Below are 19,828 nucleotides of genomic sequence, written 5' to 3'. Positions count from 1 at the left end.
TGAGAGGAATTATTGCAACCTCACCCTTTTTGGCTTCTCTACTTGCATCATTGCTTCTAGCCCATCTTCAGTTAAAAAATTGTTGCTAGCAGTAGGACTAGCTCAAGGCAAAGTCAGGAAGCAAGCAAAATTTGTCTTTGGAATCCTCCCACATCCCTTTTATTCTCTCCTCTCTTCATGGGTCTTTTTTATTGACCCTTTTCTCCCCCTCAAAAGAGCCTACGCAAATCCCTCTTGACGCTGCCCAGTTTAAAAAATTAATTCTCCTTTTTCTTCCTTTTTTATAATGCCTCATCCTATGAGTACTTCCATTCCCATAAGACAAATAGATGCCATATTAGGAGTAAAACAGTCTAATCTAAAAAGCCCAAACTGCAGTGTGAATGACTAATGCAGTCTATTACTTCTTCTAAGGGTGTTTGAAATTTCTAAAAGTATTCAAATACTAAGCCCCCAAACACTTACAATTTGGTAGAATTCCATTATAAAAAGGAAAGGAAAGAAGCATTGTGGGAAATTTTAGGGCAGCTAGGTGAAACAGTGGATTGATTAAATGCTTGGCTGAAGTCACGAGGTCTTGGTCTCAGATACATATTAGTTGTGTGACTCTGACCAAGCCACTTAACCCCGTTTGCCTAAGTTTCCCCATCTGTCAAGTGAACTGGGGAAGGAAATGGCAAACCACTTCAATATCTTTACTAAGAAAACCCCAAATGGAGTCATGATGAGTAGGACATGACTGGACAAAAACAATGACAATGAGATGGGGATGTCATTGGCAGGGAGAAGGAAATTTTCTTAATAGCCTCCACATCCCTAGGTTTCTGTGAGGATAAAATAAGTTAGTATTTGTAAAGCACTTAGTACAGTACCTGCATACAGGAGATACTTAATAAATACTAATTCCCTTCTCCTTCTCCTTCCACAAAAAAAAAAAAAAAAAAATGTAATTCTTCCATGGGGAAAAAAAAAAAACAGATTTTAGGTAGAGTGAAAGAGATTTGATCCTTGTCAGAACATTAAGCAGTGGAAAAATATTAGGCAGAGGAGAAGGGAAGGGTAAAAACAGTTATAGAATTATAGTTTTATTTGAGATTTGGTATTTTTCTTGGAGAAAAGGAGCTGGATACTCTGAGGCAGGAGAAGCTGCTTGTTCTCTCCTGTATAACACAATTAAGCCACAAATGCTAGCAAGTACCTAATCGTCTAGTTAAGGTCAGAATAAGAATAAGAGAGCAAAACTCATCGGTGATTTTGTATTCAGGGGTATTTAGACAACTATTTGTGGACCTAATAAACAACAATAGATAGGTCTATTGTCCTTCTGGACAAAGAAGAAGAGAAGAGGTACTTTATTAAGCACTTACTGTGTGCCTTTTACAAATATTATCTCATGACAACCCTGCAAGGTAGGCGTCATTATGATCTCCATTTTATAGTTGAAGAAACTGAGGCAGAGGGTAAGTTGCTTTTCCAAAGTTACACAACTAGTATTTGAGTCTGGATTTGAAGTCAAGTTTTTCTGACCTCATAACCAATACTCTATGTACTTCAACACCTACTTGTCTGTAGTCTAGGGCATTTATCCAGGACATAACAGATTATTTCACAAGACATCAAAATGGAGAAAAGTCACCTGCTGGGGATTCATATGGGCATAAATACTGCTAGAAGGAACCAAAACAATATTTTCAATGATTATGGAGTGTTATACAAGATTCTGAGGGTTATAGGGTCACAAATTGTGTTTTCTTCACTGTTAGCCATTGAAGACAAAAGATGAGGAAGAGAAAAATTAATTTGGAAAGTGAACAGCTGGTTAAAAAGGTGACATCTGAGATTAGGATTTGGACTTGAGGGACAAAACTTAAAAATAAGGATAGCAAATCCTTGGCCAGAGATGAAGTTCACCTAACAAAGACTGGCAAAGAATATATTTGCTAGAAATCTTGGAAATCTAATCAAAAGGAATTTAAATTTAAAAAAGATGGAGGAGGGAAAAGACTGCCTATGTATATTCTTTGGGTTAGAGAGTAGCTAGAAAGAAAGAATAACAGCTGAGACACCCACAAGTTCACAGGAAACAAAAGCTAAGAAAGGTATCAGTATAAAAATCCATGGCCTCAAATGTCTACCCACACATGCCCCCAATTCAGGCAACATGAAAAACTAGAGGTTATAACTCAAGGAGGCAAATTTGACCTTAGGTGTCTTTGAGATAGGATGAAACATATAACTGGGCTCTCACTCTGGCTAGGTATACTTTATTCAAAAGAACCAGGACATGTAAGAGGGGAATTGAGAAGGTATTTGTATATTAAGAAGGTAGACTCATATGGGGAATCCCAGGAAAAAGAAGTATGAGGGAGGGTATTCGGGTAGGGATCAATTGGAGAGATAAACAAAAATGATTTTGTCAAGAGACTATATTACAGATTCTATCACTGGTCCAGATTCCTTGTCCTGAAAGAAAAAAAATGAGGAATTTGGGAAACCGATCAATTGGCCAGTATAGAGATATGCTATGGTACTTTAAGGGGTTTCTAGAAATTTGGTAGAAATTTCTTTCTGCTCAGAGTAGAGTAATTGATTTTACTGACAGTAACAAGGAGGTTATGAAAGTGAATGTGATAGGGCTTCGTGAATATTTGTCAAGTTGCTGATGATAAAGCAATCATTACCCACTTTCATTTAGGGGTCTATTCTGCATGAATGGCTGGTTATCAATGCAATGGCCTCTCAAGTCGCTTCCAATTTTTAGATTCTGAGATGCCATAAATAGATGACTTCTAAAGCTCCTTCATAGTTCTAACTTGGTCTAACTCTATGGGAGTCAGTCTTCTGAATCTGTGCCTTGAGATAGGCATGTCTGGATCTCTTTCTCTCTCTTCTTCCTTCCTTTCCCTCCCTCCTTTCCTTTCCTTCCTTCCTTTCTTCCTTCCTTTCTTCCTTCCTTCCTTCCTTCCTTCCTTCCTTCCTTCCTTCCTTCCTTCCTTCCTTCCTTCCTTCCTTCCTTCCTTCCTTCTTTCCTTCCTTCCTTCCTTCCTTCCTTCCTTCTTTCCTTCCTTCCTTCCTTCCTTCCTTTTGCATTTATTAAGTATCCACTAAGATAGAAGTACTTACAAATTCTAGGGACATAAAGATACAAAAATAAATAGCAATATCTCCCTTTAAAGAGATGACATCTTACTGGTCCCATGCTTTTGACATGACAACACTCTGACTCTCATTGAAAGCTTCTCATGCTTATTGACTGATCATTTAGTCTCCTCTTCTTTGCTTGCTTATAGGCTGTTTCCTAATATGGGCTCCTCTCAGTCTGAATATCTGCTGAGCCCTGGACACCCTTTCAGTGGGGCTCCTTCCTAAGCAGACACCTCGGAATCCCCACCTAGCCCTGGAGCTGATGGCAGATATCTAGGACACCACAGAGGCAGGTCACCACTTGTAGCCACTGTAAATATTTAACCATCTCTTCTTAATTTACTTATGTCTGGGAATAATAATTTTGTCTCCATTAAGTATTGTATGTTTTTATTTGTCTATCTGTCTAGTGTTGCCTATTTTGCCTGAATAAACTCCCCAAAGGCAGGAGACACACCTCTGTAATTTACCCAAGATAACACTCAACAGAAGGCTCTGCCCAGGTACTGATACTTAGTCCTTGGTGAGGATGGTGTCAGCAGGTGCTGATTCTCCAGAAGGAAGGCTGGGTTGTACCAACTGTGACTATTAGCATCTGCCTCAAGGCCTAAGGCTGAAGGAAATAGACCAATAGCAAGTGAGAAGTTTTAATTAAATGGAAAATGCTGCTTCCAGTAATAACTCATATTTATATAGTGTTTTGAAAAGCACTTTCCTTACAATAAGGTTGAGAGTTAGGTAATGTGCATATTATTAGATCCATTTTGCATATGAGTAAACTGAATCCCTGAGAGAATAAAAGACTTGGCCACTTAGGTCAGAAGTTTCCCATGCTGGATTCAAATCTAAATTTCTCCTGAAGCTAAACACATTATTCTATCACCCCATTCACCATTCTGTTTCTGTGGTCTTTGTTTGGCCGCTGACACTTGACGTACAAATATGCAAGGAAAGATGGAAAAGGTTGGGTAGAATTAGTAGGCTCAGAGATTCTTCTGAACAATGATATGATGACTGCTTGATTCATCTTCAACTTATTTTTATTCTTCTCCAGGCAACTGATCCAGTCTTCTTATACAGTGTTTCTCAAGCTTATTATCCCAAGAGTTATAAGCTGGAAATTTAAATAAATTCAAGATAAGCTTAGTTGAATTAATGGAGGACATATACTAGTAGATGAAGAAAGTTACTTGAAGTACTCCAATGTAAAATAACTATTGAATTCTTTGGTCAAATATCCTCTTAGTGATCTCATCAGTCATACAATTTCTGACTGGAGACCCTCCTTTGTCTGCTCCACTACCAGATTTCTTTGTAAGTACTGCAATAAAAGATTCCTTAGATATCATCTAGTCCAAAAGTCTCTTTTTCCAAAGAAGGTCTATAGACTTAAAGTGACTTGTATGAATAATAATAAGTACTTCCAAGAGATAGACTTTAAACCCATGTACAACAGTAACAAAATGATTAAGTAATGATCAACTGTGATGGACTTGGAGCTCCTCAACAATGTGGTGATTCAAGGCAATTCCAGTAGACTTGGGATGGAAAATGCCTTTCACATGCAGAGAGAAAACTACAGAGACTGAACATGGATCCAAGCATGCTATTTTCATTTTTTCATTTATTTGTTTTCTTTCTTGTGCCTCCCCTCTCCCCTTTTAGTTTAATTTTTCTTGGACAACATGACAAATATATAAATATGTTTAAAATGATTGTATATATTTAACCTATATCAGATTGCTTGCTGTCTTTGGAGGGAGGAGGTAAGGAAGGCAGGGAGATAAAAAATTAATATTCAAAAATATTACAAAAACGAATGTCAAAACTATTTTTACATGTATTTGGAAAAATAAAATACTATTTAAAAAACACCAAAATCATGTGGACTGCCTACAATTTCACAATGAAAACCATATTTTTCTTATGTATTTAAGTTCTATAGACACACAGTTAGATCTTCCCTATATCAATTTGTAATACTTTCCATGATGTATTCAGTTCTTGTTAATCATATATTTGCATATATATTTCATGACTCAATCACTGAAAAGAAAATAAAGAGTTAAGAAAATCCTGAAAAGTGCCTGAAGTACTGATACCTTATAAATTCGTAGCTAGGTAGTTCAGTGGGTAGAGGAATGAGTCTGTAGTCAGGAAGACATGAATTCAAATTTGACTTCAGACATTTACCAGCTGTGTGACATTAAGCAAGTCACTTAACCCTGTTTGTCTCAGTTCTGTTTGTCTCAGTTTCCTCATCTTAAAATTGATATATTAACTACCCCTATCTCCCATGGTTATTAGGAGGATCATATGAGATATTTGTAAAGTACTAGGCACTATATAAATGTTTGTTCCTTTCCCTGATTTTTTTTTCCCAGTGGAAAAATTGCATTGAGAAGCAAATTCTAAACTTTGGAGTCCTAAGTGAATTGAATTCCCTAAGGAAACTTTCTAAGCAAGGAAGCTGTAATTGGTTTGACTGACCTAACAAGGAAATCGTAAAAGTGAGTATGAGAGGGCTTCAGGAATCTGTGTCAAGTTATGATGATAAAGCAATCATCATCCACTTTCATTTAGGAGTCTATTTCTGCATCAATGGTTTGCCATCAATCCAGTGGTTTCTTAGATTCGGAGATGCCATAGATGGGTGACCTCTAAGGCTCTATTCTTAACATTCTGGGTTCTATGAGAGTCAGTCAGTCTTCTCAATCTCTGCCTTGAGATGGGCATCTTTGGGAGACACCTATGGCTGGAACTCTTTCTTTTCCTCTCAGTTTTGGTTTCCTTGGCACATAGTATGCATTTAATTGATGCTTACTAAATTGATATGAATGTTGACCAGTGTGAGTCGAGGTAATTAAGACAATAGCAGAGAAAACAGTGGAGAAATACTGAATTAACTTCCAGAGACTTCTGCAGGCATAAGATAGACTACACAGCCACTGAGATTCTTCCCAATTCTAAAATTTTCTAATGTTGTTATGTGTAATCCCCTTAGTAACAATTACTTAGGAGCCACAAAAGATAAAATGTCGGATGTGGAGTCAGAACTGAATGCAAATCTGGTCTTAAAATACAAACTTTTTTTTTTTTTTTTTGGTTTGGTTTTATTTTTTATTTTTTTTGCTGAGGCAAATGGGACTTGCCTAGGGTCACATAGCCAGGAAGTGTTAAATTTAGGGCTAGTGCTCTATCAAAATACAATGTTTTAAAGGAAAACTATCTCTGTATGTATTTGGAAAAATAAAATACTATTAAAAACAAAAAATATTCATTTTATTAAATAAAAAAATAAAACAAATCCAATCTTAAATGCTTTAGTTCTGTGACTGAATTACTTCTATCAGTTTTCTCAACTGTAAAATGGGGATTGTAATAGCATCTGATTTCCAAAGTTGTTGTGAGAAGCAAATTAGATACTATTTGCAAAGTGCTTATCACAGTGTTTGGCACATTGTGTTGATATTCAATTATTTTAGGTATATCTGACTCTTTGTGACTCCATTTAGGGTTTTCTTGGCAAAAATATGGAGTAATTTATTATTTTTTTCTCTAGCTCATTTTACAGAATAGGAAACTGAGGGTTATACAGCTAGTAAATATCTGAGGTCAGATTTGAATTCAGGTTTTCCTGATTCTGGGCCCAGCTCTCTATCTCCACCTTGTCACTTAGCTGATTGCTTCACCTACAGTAGACCCTTAATAAGTACCTGCTTCATTCCCCCTATTTGGAGTGTAGAAGAGATAAAAATTTAACAAATTTTAGAAATGGGTCTTAGGAAGGGGCTGGCTTTAGCCACTGTTCTTGTTAGTTTCTGGTATTTTCAGAAAGAGTGCCCACCGTGGATGCAGAAGAAAGGATGCTAGGCTCATCCATTTTTATTTCCAGGCCTCTGCCTCCAAATCAAAGATGAGGAAAGTTGAATTAATAGAAAAAGATGAGATGACATTTAGAAGAAGTGGAAAATTCTACTTACCTGAGCAGCTGGGATGCGAGCGAAGATGACATTTAAGTGAACATAGAGACAAACAATGCATTCTCAGTGCCATTAATATCATGGCCTCATAAAGAGCAGGCTGAGGAGCTAAAGTGAAAACAAACAATAGTCACTTCCTGTTGCTCTTTAAAAATATAAACAAATAAAAAAACAAAGTGAGACAAAGATCCAGCAGCAACAATACAATAAACAAAAGTGAGGAAATGTGCCTTTTACACCCGAGAAGTCAAATAACCATGATGATTTGCCAAGATTCATTGTTCATTTACTGACCACCTACTATTTCTGAGACTGTCCAGCAGCGAGGGTGAAGGGCACCCACCGAGTGCTAGTCTGGAAGGGGGGAGCAAAAGCTTGGATGCTCTCAGAGATGAAGGAGGAGAATAAGCTGCGTAACTAAGATGAAGCATATTTGCCATGAGCATCTGGAGAAGGGATGCCAGCATCTAGGACTACCAGGGGATTGCTTTTGGAAGCCATTGTCCAGGTCAGCCATACTGATATGCTACAGTGAAGCAGCTGTCTAGGACAATAAGATCACAATTCTTCAATTTAACTTTGTCACTTAAATAAAAAAAAAGTAGATTAAATAATCTATCCTCCTCAGTTTGTAGACAGGGAAACTGAAGCCTTGCTCAAGATTTTGTTGAAGTTGAGTTGTATTTTCAGTCATGTCTGACTCTTGGTGACCTTTGTTTTTAGGATTTTCTTGGCAAAGATCTTGGAGTGGTTTGCCATTTCCTTCTCCAGCTCATTTTACATGAGGAAATTGAAGTAAACAGAGTTAAGTGACCTGCCCAGGGTCACCCTGCTAATAAGCATCTGCAGCTGGATTTGAAATCAGGCTGTTCACGTGGTTCTGGAATTCACACCTCCCAAGTCTTTCATTAGCAGACAAGGCCTGCTGCCACACTGAAGGAAGTAATTTGCTTCTTTCTCTGTTATATATGGTTCTATTTTCCCTACATGTGGAATAAGCTGTGATTAAATTATCCAACCTGAGCCTTTTATTGTGACTAAAAAATGAGAATTACTTAATGGTGAGGTAACACTTGAGAGAGGAAACGTATGGACCATTATGAGTATTGTCCTTAGGCCTATTGATAAAGCAAGAATTTATTATTGCTGGTAATTACTGTCCACAAGGAGAAAGACCATAGAAATTAAAGAACAGGAGATGCTAAGGATCCTTAAAATGAATTATGTCAATGGATCTCTTTTATCTTTCAGATTGTTTTCCTTCCCACATAAATTCATCCTAGATGGAGTATGAGCTTAAATTCTCTTTCCCAAATCCAAAACAAAGTTTGGAAAAAAGGTCCAGTTCCTAGAACTCTTCCCTTTTTCTCCACATCTCAGTGCTCAGCTCTATATCTGTGCTGCTATCGTTGCTGGTGGGCTGCTTGCTTGGATTTGCTTGGTAATTAGTAATATCTATACATCCTGCTTTGGGCTCAATTAGGGGAAGTAACAAAACTTTTCTCTTTTGGGAGCTGGACATAAAGAAGACAGTTGTCCTATTGGCTGGAAGAAAAGAGAGAAAGATCCATAGGTTCATCTGTTTCATATCTGCCCATTTGCTTAAGAGAAAAGAAAAGAGATGATTGATTGGGAGCTGAAATATACCTTAGAGAACCTTTCATCCTTTACCCTAATTTTACAAATGATATTAGAAAAATTAAATGACTTGCCTAAGATCATTCAGGTAGTTCAAGGCGAAGGTGGGGTTTGACTTCAGGTCTTTGTCTCCCCAAATTAGCATCATTTTGACTGCCCCACATTAACTATTTCAGGACAGTTTTCTGTCTTATTATTGTATCAGGATTGGAAAATCAATTTAATTTTGGTTCAAATTCTATTTTATTTTATTATTCTTTTTGACTTGACTGGGGTCACAAAACTAGTAAGTGTCAGAGGCTGGATTTGAATTCAGGTTCTGCTGATTGTAGGGCTAATAATTGACTGTTCCATCTAACTGCCCTTGAAATTTTATTTTAAAAGAGTAATCTCATCTAACTTTATATGAGTGAGGAAACTGAAATGCAACTAGGGGAATGTAATTTTCCAAAGGCACATGGATACTGACTTGCAAAATGAAGACTAAAACACAGGTCTCTTGGTTGTTTGTCTAGCATTCTTTCTGCTATATAACTTTATTTCCCTCCAACTACCATATGAAAGATAAATAAATGGATTCATGGTCTCATCCACATGAGCACTTCCTCTTAGGTACAGCTCAAAGACTAGTTATTCTTTCTCATGATGTGTTTCTCTTTTTGCATCATTCCATTAATCTTGCAGAAAATGGTTGTTCACATGGCTGGGAGTCTTTCTTGGTTTTTCTTATTCTCAGGAATCAGCAGAGTGCATGGATATTTGATAGGCTTTATTATTTGATAGGCTTTATTATTTTATGCTCAGATACATATTTAAAATTAATGACTTTTTAAAAATTCCTCAACTCCTTAATTCCTTGCTTATAAATGAGCCTAACCATATCAATCATATATGGCCTCTACATCCACTTTACATGACCTTGTATTTTTTTTAACATGTATAGCATGATAGTCATTTAATTAATTCAAATGCACACATATAAGTCTAGTAACGCATCTCAGTAGGACTAAACTCAAAATTATGATTATAAGTCTCTTTTGTAAGAAGTTCTAGTTTCTAAAAATAAGTGGAAAGAGTCACTATCTCAATTTTTTAAAAAAAATTCTTACTTAAGACTTCAATGAACCTATGGTCTCATCAATGTGACTACTCTCTCCCATGTTGTAGGTCATAGCCCAAGAGGGTTTCTTCTTAACTACGTGGCATTCCATGGGTACCAATGTCAGCTGTTCCTAGCTCTTATTACATGATCATCTTATCGCCTTTATTTGTCAGACATTTCACTGATATCTTTTACACTTCATGTAGGCAATCCGCCATTTAAATATGCTATTTATGACTACCATATATGTTCCTATTCCTCTAAGGGCCACCCTTCATTTCTATCCTTTGGAGTTTGTGGTATTTCATGGCATCACAGGATTTCATGACATTTGTTTCTCAAATCTTATGGCATCAGAGTGTTGTATAGGGGCAGTAAAAGTAGTAACCATTTGTGATATTAAAAAGATGGAATTTTACTTTCTGAGAAGCATGGAGCACTGAAATGGTCCTGTGAATTTTCAAAAGTAATTTATACCTCTTTCTTCCTCATTCAATTCACACAATTCAATTTCTCACAGCATCTATCCAAAGCTTATGGCATTGTGGTATAGTGGATAGAAGTTGGACTCAGAGGAGCTTGGTTCAAGTCCCACCTTGGACATATATTGCCTAAATAATGTGGACAAGCATCAAGAGGTCCTCGGAAGGAGCCTTTCTTATACTGACTTGTGAAGACCGCGTATTTTAAAATCAGCCGGAGTCAGGAATTCAGGTTAGGGGAAAATCATCAATCTTTTTTCTCAGTGAAGAAAGATCGGAGGTGGAAGAGAATGGGCAATAGCAATGTGTGCAATTGAGTCAAGAAGCTAGCTAGACCAGAACGATCAGCAGCTACCAGCCTAGAACCCAGGCCCAATCTCCCCCAGCCTCTCTTCCTGTCTCTCTGCCTCCACCCATCAAAATCCTCATTTCCTATACAACACATTAGGACTTGCACAGAGAGTGGGCGGGGGCCATTCTTTATGCAAGCATGTATATTAATAGAGTATAGTCCAATTACTATTTAGCCTCACGTGCTTGGGACCTCAGTGCATCAACTCAAGCCTCAGCCCATTACACTGACTAAATCATATTTCTGGTAAAAATATATAGAATTAGATTTGTGATTTCTTTGGTAAAGGATTTTCTTCCTTTATATAGATAAGCAATTGTTTCTCACATCTTGTAGCCTTAGAGTATTGTCTATGGGTATTAAAAGGTTATTCAGTGTTTCTACAAACACTAGTATCAAAAGTGGAATCAAAACACAAGTTTCTGATTCCAAGAATAGCACTGTCTCCAATGCAAGGTTGCTTCTTATATGAACAAAAACAAACAAACAAACAAACAATTTATAAAATATGTAAGAAAGAAAACAAATAATAACGTATAAAATATAAATATAAAATATATAGGCAAGAAAATTAATTATACTTTCTTTAGTAAGTAGAACTCTTTTGCATAATTGCTTTCTACCACTCCCCAATTTCTGCTTATTTTGTTCTCTCAAGCAGCCAGCTACAAATTATTCAGAGGTGATAAGGATTTCAGAAGAGTATTAAGAAATCAAGTTCCTTGTCTTATCCAACCACCTATCACGACCTACCTTGTGTGGGTGTCACTATGCTATTCATGTCCTCTTACCCTGCTCTTGGAGCAATAATTGCACAAATAATACTGTCATTGCTAGTGGAAAAAGAGCAAAACAATATGCTATTAGGGGGCTGCATTCAAAACTCTTTTGACAGCTCCTTTCTCTAGTAACTACTAATATACATACATACGTATGTACATGCATACACATCATAGGTTTTTGAGGATATGGCTTCTCTCACTTTTGTATTTATAATCCCAGTGCCTTACATGGGTATAACATCTGATGTAGCATATGCTTAATAAATGCTGGTTAATTTATTGGTTTATTGATTGATTGGTTTTTACTCACCAGAGTAAATTACCCAGGAGCTACAATCGAAACTTCCAATATTTAAGCAGCATCTGCCTGTTAAAAATAGAATGGGTCTTCTGAGTTCAATCAGATAATAGAAGTCAAGAAATCTTTTTAACTTATATGCCTTCTGTCCCTACAATTTTAAAAAATAAATTATTGGTTTCTTTTATTTTTATGCTAGCTACATTTTCCCTTACCCCTCCCCTAAAACATTTTAAGAAACAAAAAGCAATTCAGCAAAATTAGTACACACCTCCCCTTAGTCCAATGTATTATGTAGAACTCAATACCCATCAGTCTCTCATCATCTGCAAAAAAAGAGAGGGTTGTGCGTTTTTTACATAACAGTTCTTCATGAGTAGAACCAAGAGAACATTGTATACAGCAGCAACAAGATTATGTGATGATCAATTGTGATGGAGTTGGCTCTTCTCAGCAATGTAGAGATTTAAGACAATTCTAAAATACTTGGAATGGGAAGAGCCATCCACATCCAGAGGAAGAGCACATTCAGAGACTGAATATGGATCAAAGCACCAAAATTTTTTGGTGTTGTTGTTGTTTGCTTGGATTTTTCTTTCTTGTGTTTTTTTTTTCTTTTTCCCTTTTGATTTTATTTTTCTTGTGCAGCATGACAAATATGAAATATATTTAGAAAAATTTAACATTTAACCTATAGTGTTATGCGTGGTGTCTAAGGAAGGGAAACAAGGGAGAGAGGGAGAAAAATTTGAAACACAAGATTTTGAAAAGGTGAATGTTGAAAAACTATCTTAGCATGCATGTGGGAAAATAAAAAGCTATCATATATATGTATCATATGTATACACATATACATATATATAGATACACATATACACACACATACACTAAAATAACAGTTCTTCACATAAGGCTTATGTTGGCCATCTTGAAAAGGGGTCTAAATCACAAAAAATTCTAGGAGTTGTATTTCTTAGAAAAAAATTGTTCCATTTGTAACCATCCTACTTCAGGGAAAGACTGAAAAAGAAGTACAAGATTGCTGTATCATCAGACAATAAATGTGGTAACATGGTAAGATCACTAACCATGGAGTCTGATGTTCTGCTTTCTGCCAGTGAATTTTGATAAATCTCGCAAGCTTTCTGGATCTCCATTCTTTCTGTTAATGGAGAGCAAGCCCTGCTCCTTTTCTGTGGAATGAAGATCAAAGGAGCCACTCTACAAAATTATAAATATAAAGTGCTAGGACAGGTGCGACTGGCCTTTCTGCACGCATGTGTGTTCTCAGATTCTGGTCTGATTCTCTCTCAGAGCCGCAGTGTCTAAGACCTGCATGGACTACCTCAAGACCTTGTGGTCCTGGTCCTTATTAGCACCTCACAAGTTGAAATCATGTCTCTTTTTCTCTTCTTCTCTCTGATGTATATATGGTCTCATTGCTGTGGATGCTTTTTCCAATCACACAGACTGACAGCTCTGTGCCTTTCTTGTGTGAATCCTCCAAGGAAGCCCTACCCAACATGTGGTGAAGGTGACTTTCCCCTGGTCATTTTAATACCATGGTGGGTCCCAGGGAATGCATTGGTCTGTCTGAGTTCTTCATATGCATAAAAACAATATGGGAGAATTTTTTGAATGACAACCAGGGTTTAATTGTCACTGTCAGCATTGGAAAACATTTATTAAGTGCCTAATTGTGCGTGTCATGGTGTGAGAGAATAACAACAAAATCTCTGCCCTTTGGGATGTAAGGAGACAACAATAACAGATAAACACCATTCAGTAGAGGTCATCCAGACAGTCAACTTCAGAAAAAAGTAAATCCAACCCCAATCCTCTAATTTTTCAAATGAGGAAACTGTGATCCAGAGACTTGTTCAAGATCACCCAGAAAATTAATGTATTTTACCTGATGTGGGAACTTGTTTTGAAGTTGGTATGTCCATCTGGTTTCCTTTTTAATTATGCCCATGGCGAAGCTGTTTGTTCCCCTTCCTTTTTTTGTTTTTGAAACACAGATGCTACCACTCAGTGACAATAGCAATTCCTTGCTTAGTTTCACTTGCCATTGTGGAGTCCAGTGTCAGCTTGGTTTACAGGAATGAAGGCACGTCACCATCCTTCCTTGGCTCACACTGCCCAAATGAAGGTCTTTCATCACCTCCTTCATTCACGTACTGAATGGGGGCAGCCCTGTGCACACAAAGGGGAGAGGAATGTTGGGGTGCCGTTCCAAGCTAGCTCTCAGTCTGTTTCAGCCCATCCCCTGTGCTCTGCTAAGCCTGTGCCTCTTCCAAGCTCTTAGGCTACAGGACCTTGAGAAGCCACTTCTTTCTCTGTACCAGATAATAGCATTTCAGTCATAACTATACCCTGTGCTGACATCAGGACAGCTGGAGCGGACTGTTAGCTTGCCTTCTCTGCCCACTCCCATGCCCAAACCAAGCATAGGGGCATCCTCTAGAGAGATGCTGCCCTTGCTTCCATGGAAACAAAGGCTTAAAAATGGACCTGTGAGAAATCTAACTGTGGGTTAGGAGCATCAGAAAGAGAGAGATAAAGTTGTTAAATCTCCCTGTTAACAGTCTATACGGCTCTAAAAGAAAACAATCAGAGGGGGAAATGAAAGCTACAATCACAGTAATGAAAAAATAGTCAGTCTGATGGACTGGTATTCAGAGTTAGAGGGTCTAGGCACAAATTCTGACTCTGATTCTTGCTACTTGGATGAGACCTAACTTCCCTGGTTAGGGCCTCAGGTCTTTATTTGTAAAATAGATAAGCAGATTTCTAAAGTCCCTTCTCGTTCTAAATCTATGATCCAATGATCCTAAATCATTTATCAAATATTATTATATTTAATCAATATCAGTTGATCAATATTTATTAGATACTTACTCTATGTTAGACACTGTACTAAGTACATTTGCCAGGAAATAATTCTTTTCATTACTTAAGACCCAACAGAGGCTGCTAGATGGTGCAATGGGTAGAATACCAGCCCTGAAGTCAGGAAGACCTGAGTTCTGAGTTCAAATTCTACTTCAGACACTTAATACTTCCTAGCTGGGCAAGTCACTTAATCCTAATCGCCTCCCAGTGGTTCTAATCTATTTAGCAAATAATATCAAAATTCTCATTGTACATCAGTGTTTTAATTTCTTTCTAGCTAGATCTTACCCACCTAACATAATACAGAGATGTCATTTTGGTCCTCTTCCAGAATGGAATAAAACAACTAACCAACCAAGATACACCCTAAGCTTCCTGAGAGCAGGGACCTAATCTAATTCTTGATTTTCCCCCATACCTAGCACAATCCTCTGAACACAATATGTAAATAGTAAACACTTGTTCTATTTGTATTTTTTTTTCTTTTTCATATGTCCAGCTAGTATCTAATTCAAGAGACTGTAATCATCAAGACTTCCCTTCCTTTCCCAAGGAAGAAGTAGGAGCTTCCTTTTAGTTTTTGTCTTGTGAGGGAGGTGGAGAGGGTGATTCCAATTCCAAGCTACCTAGAGATTCTCCTGAGGGAGTACTTAATGAAGTAGCTCTAGGGAAAAATTTCTTTTTAAAGAAACAGCTCTTCAATTAGGTTTCTTTTGTTTTTCTTAATTACTATCACTTAACTGGGTTGCTGTGTTCCCCAGGCATAGTCCTTGTAGCTATGGTTTACAAAAACAATCCTCTGGCTTTCTATCCAACGTTTCATAAAGATGAGAAGTAGACTTTATTTGTCTGTGGAATGGGAAGTGTATTAACAAGGCCTAGCCCATCACCGAGATTGGGTATGAAATAAAAATATCTAAAATACCCTTATGGCTCAATAACTCAAAAATGATAGCTTTTGAATTGAGTACTAGTTATACATTGGGAAAGAAGAAAAAAAATTGACAATGGGTAAAAGCTGACTCCCTTTAGTTGTCTTTAAAGTAAATTTAAAGCAATTTGAGTTCAAATCCCCATTTTTTTTCCTAATTGTAGATCCAGCAAATTTTAGTCTACCTTTCTGGCTTTGTTTCCTCACCTATAAAATGAGGGGGTCGAGATAAATGATATCTAATGTCCCCTTCAGCTGTAAATCTACAACCATAGATTGTACTCCTATTATCCTTTCTAAAATGTGTTTTCTTTCAATTCTCAATCACTCAAGAATATTTTTCCCCTAAAGAGAGGGTCTGAGTTACAGGAAGAATATCTGTGCATTTGTATCTGCTTGTTTATGTGTGTGATTGGATGAGGATTGGGAGTAAGGGGGAATGTGAAGGGGGAAAGGTTCTTAATTTATATAAGTCCAAACACGATAAACTTTATTGAATATTGGCAGACTTCTACAGCTCCTAAAAATCCTTGCTTGCAAACAATAACCACTAATTTTAGTTGGATTACAATTGAAATGTCTACTTGTTAAAGTCTAATTTAAGGATAAGAGGGCCCTTTCCAAAATTTTGGCTTGTCTATTTGGGACCCAGAATATAATCTCATGCCAATAAGGTTACATTTAAATAAGGGAGAGAAATAAAGTTTAGTATGGTCCACAACACCTCAATAACATTAAAGAGAAAATCATCTTCAGAACCTTTGTAGAGACAGTCTTGTTTGCTTTCTGGAACACTGAGACTTCCATCCCTCCAGGGTTTCCTTCTATTGTAATATGGGAGAAACTGAGGCAAAATAGAGATTAGAGAGTTTTTAATATTTTATTTAGATTTCTGAGAGGGAGAGAGAGTCTGGAGGCAGAGGAGAATCAATCCATTCTGCCTCCTGGGCTGAATTGGACTTTCCTCTGAAAGAATCTAGCCTGGAATGTGAGATTCCAATGATTTTTATAGGTGGATCCAAGATCAGGGGAGATAAAGGCAAGGGGTGGTTTGGAGCATTGGTAAATGGCGGGAACTCCTGGGCAGGGACCATCAATTTGGTTCTGACAGGTTAGAGGTAGGGCCATAAATTCTTACAAATTGAGAATTAAGGGGGGTAGTAAAACTAGAGACAGGAAGTCTGGAATTTAAAGGTAGAGGATGCCAATTAGGTATCTGAGATAGGACATCTGGAATTGTATCTTTTGAAATGTCAGAGTGGCCATATTTCTCCAGCCCTAATTATCTCAGCCCTAACAAACAGGAAAGGGAGGTTGCAATCAGGGGGATTGAGGAAGAACAATTTAGGGAAACTGAGGCAGGACAATTTAGGGAAACTGAGGTAGGACAATAAAAGGAAACTGTGACCAGACCGAAGAGGTCCTGAATAACTGAATGCAGTTGGCAGAGAGGGACTGGAGTATTGATGGAATTGCTCCCTGGGGCAGGCAAGGAAGAACATTTACAGGGATCAGTCCCAGTAGTCCTACCCTCTGTGGAAGTCATAGGCAACCCAACTTGCTATATCAGATTAGAAATACAAGTTAGATCAAATACAAATCTGTCCATGACTCATGCCATTTTTGCTGACTCCCTCTTGGGATTATAATCCACCAGAACTCTGTCTCATGGTCTCTTTTTCCTCCTCTTTCCCCATATCTTATGTTGTCTCCCCTCTCACCCTACCATGCCTCATAATGTTTTTGAGATATTCTCTTTTTCCTGATTAATTGTGAGCTCCACTTGGAAATTTGCCCTTTACATCATTAATTGTTAAAAAAAACCCTTACTCTGCTAACTATATGCTCTCCCAACTCTATTTCATATTTACCACTTCCAGTTGTCTATTGTATCCCTTTATTTTATCTAGAACCTCTTCTAAATAAATCTACTTTTTGCCAAAGAGAGTGGCCATTGTGAATTCTTCATATGACACAACTCCAACATTTGGTGTCTACAATCTCATCATTTGGTACTAAACCCCAAACACATCATTTGGGACTAGAAATTACTCTCTTAAATCACATGAAGATAATTGATTGTTGTTGCACGGGAGCTAGCTAACACAAATTTTCAAACTACAGATTCAATCCAATCTAATCAACCAATATTTATTAAGTGCTTACTGTGTGCAAGACACAGTCAGAAGATGCAAATATGAAAAACAATACAGCTGCTGACTTTGCAGAGTTCAGAACCTAACAGGTGAGGGCACAAGAGTAAAAATAAGTGGGAAATTATGATATAAGAATAAGCTATTAAGAGAAAAGGAAAGGCCCAAGCAAAGTTTTCTATGAAAATTTAAAGAAAATTTAAATGACTGCTAAGTGGAGGAAGAACAGTGGGCTAGATATTAAGGAAGGAAAATTATTTTAAGAGGGTGATTCCAGGTATGAGGGTCAGATTGTGTAAATACATGAAGATAAAGGCAAAATGAGATCAGGGAACATCTGGTGCTGCCATTTGGCTGGAATATGGAGTTCATGGAAAAAAAAATGGGTGAAATAAAGCTAGGAAGATAGATGCTTCCAACTGTGAATGACCTTGAATGCTAGACCAAATCTAACCTTGACCTTTTTTCTTCCCCTTTAATCTTTTTTTTCTTTTTCTTTCCTTTTATTTGTTTCAGTCTTTCTAAGCATACATTCATCTCTGTTCCTTCTCCTTTATTACCCACTGGTTGATTATGTATAAATATATATACATCTTGATTATTACATATGTATATATATGTGTGTGTGTATATCTATCTATCTATCTATATCTATCTATCTATCTATATATGTCTTTATAACTATGAACGCAGTGTTACCTCATGTCCAAAATTCAGCTACCCAGCAACCTCATCTGACTGTAACAGGGCTGGGAACCATGAATGACACTGATGCAAAAACACTATGGTAAGGCAGGGGCTTATTGTAGAAAAAATCCTCAAGATCTCACTCAGAGATGTGCTTGCTTTGTTTGATACACAAATTATAACACACTTTGTTACCTCATCGCTGAGATCATAGTAGATTAGAACCAGAAAATTAAAAGGCTGGTAGGGCATGACAACTAGAATTAGCATACTGACAACAGACCCTTAATAATTTGTTGGGGGAGAGGGGTAATGAGGAGCCCAGAAGTGGACATAAAAAGCATAGAAAACCAACACAAGAGCTCTGCTCTTTGCGGTTGTTTACTGTAGGAGAAGAGCAGACTGCCTTTCCTCCAGCAGCTAGATGGCACAGTGAATACAGTGCCAGGCCTGGAGTCAGGAAGACATTTCCAATTTTGATCTCAGACATTTACTGGCTGTGTAACTGTGGGGAAGTCACTTAACCCAGTTTGCCTCAGTTTCCTAATCTGCAAAATGAGCTGGAAAAGAAAATGGCAAAAACTTAATATCTTTGCCAGTATCTTTGACAAAGAGTCATATACAACTGAACAGCAATAGCAACAAAGAATAAATTAATCTTTATACATTCGAGACATTTAAGTGACCCCTGTATTATATACAGTTTAGTATAATAAACCGAAGTGTCAGTCAACAAGTATTAATTAATTATCTACTATGTGCTAAACACCAGGGATATGAAGAAAGGGGGAAAAAACAATCTCTGATCTCAAAGAGATGCAATATGCAGCATAATACAGTATAGCATAGTATCTATGGTATATTACAAATAAGATATATAAAGGGATAAATTGAGAATAGTCTCTGAAGAAAGGAAGATTAAGATTAAGGAGAAGCAGAAAAAACTTCTTTAAGAAAGTGGCATTTTAGAACTGATCCTGAATTTAAATGATGCATCAAAATTTATTCTGCTTAAGAAGTCAATGAAAAATGATATTTTAGAAAGATTTCCACCAAAAATCATTGAAGTAAGAGCTTTGAAAGATTTTTGTTGTTGAGTCATTTCTGATTCATAATCCCATTTGGGTTTTCTTGGCAAAGATGCTAGAGTATTTTGCCATTTCTTTCTCCAGTTCATTTTACAGATGAGAAAACTGAGGTAAATAAGGTTAAGTGATTTGCTCAAGGTCACACAGTAGGAAGTGTTTGAGGCCAGATTTGAATTCATGATGATGAATCTTCCTGATTCCAAGTGAGTTAAGGAACTGCCCCTTTCAAAGATTAACTCTCTCAGCTAATCAAGATCTTTAGAGTTCTATGAAGACTAGTTGCTGAAGGGTTC

The 19,828-nt window shown here is 37.2% G+C and overlaps 1 long non-coding RNA gene across 2 annotated transcripts; it reads right to left on the bottom strand.

Moving 5' to 3' along the window:
• Window positions 1-3,538: 3,538 nt before the first annotated feature.
• Window positions 3,539-18,590, bottom strand: LOC116420964. 2 transcript variants are annotated; one of them, XR_004231359.1, is made up of 6 exons: window positions 18,460-18,590; window positions 13,694-13,977; window positions 12,053-12,107; window positions 11,794-11,850; window positions 7,128-7,235; window positions 3,539-4,258 (listed from the first exon to the last, which is right to left on the bottom strand). It is a non-coding gene; the product is annotated as an uncharacterized LOC116420964 (long non-coding RNA). The 2 variants fall into 2 exon arrangements; XR_004231360.1 differs by lacking the exon at window positions 11,794-11,850.
• Between the last annotated feature and the right edge of the window lie 1,238 nt (window positions 18,591-19,828).

Source organism: Sarcophilus harrisii, chromosome 1 (genome assembly GCF_902635505.1).
Source record: "Sarcophilus harrisii chromosome 1, mSarHar1.11, whole genome shotgun sequence".
Lineage (NCBI taxonomy): Eukaryota > Metazoa > Chordata > Mammalia > Dasyuromorphia > Dasyuridae > Sarcophilus > Sarcophilus harrisii.
Note: the sequence above shows the minus strand (reverse complement) of the source record. Positions and strands in the feature narration are given on the sequence as shown.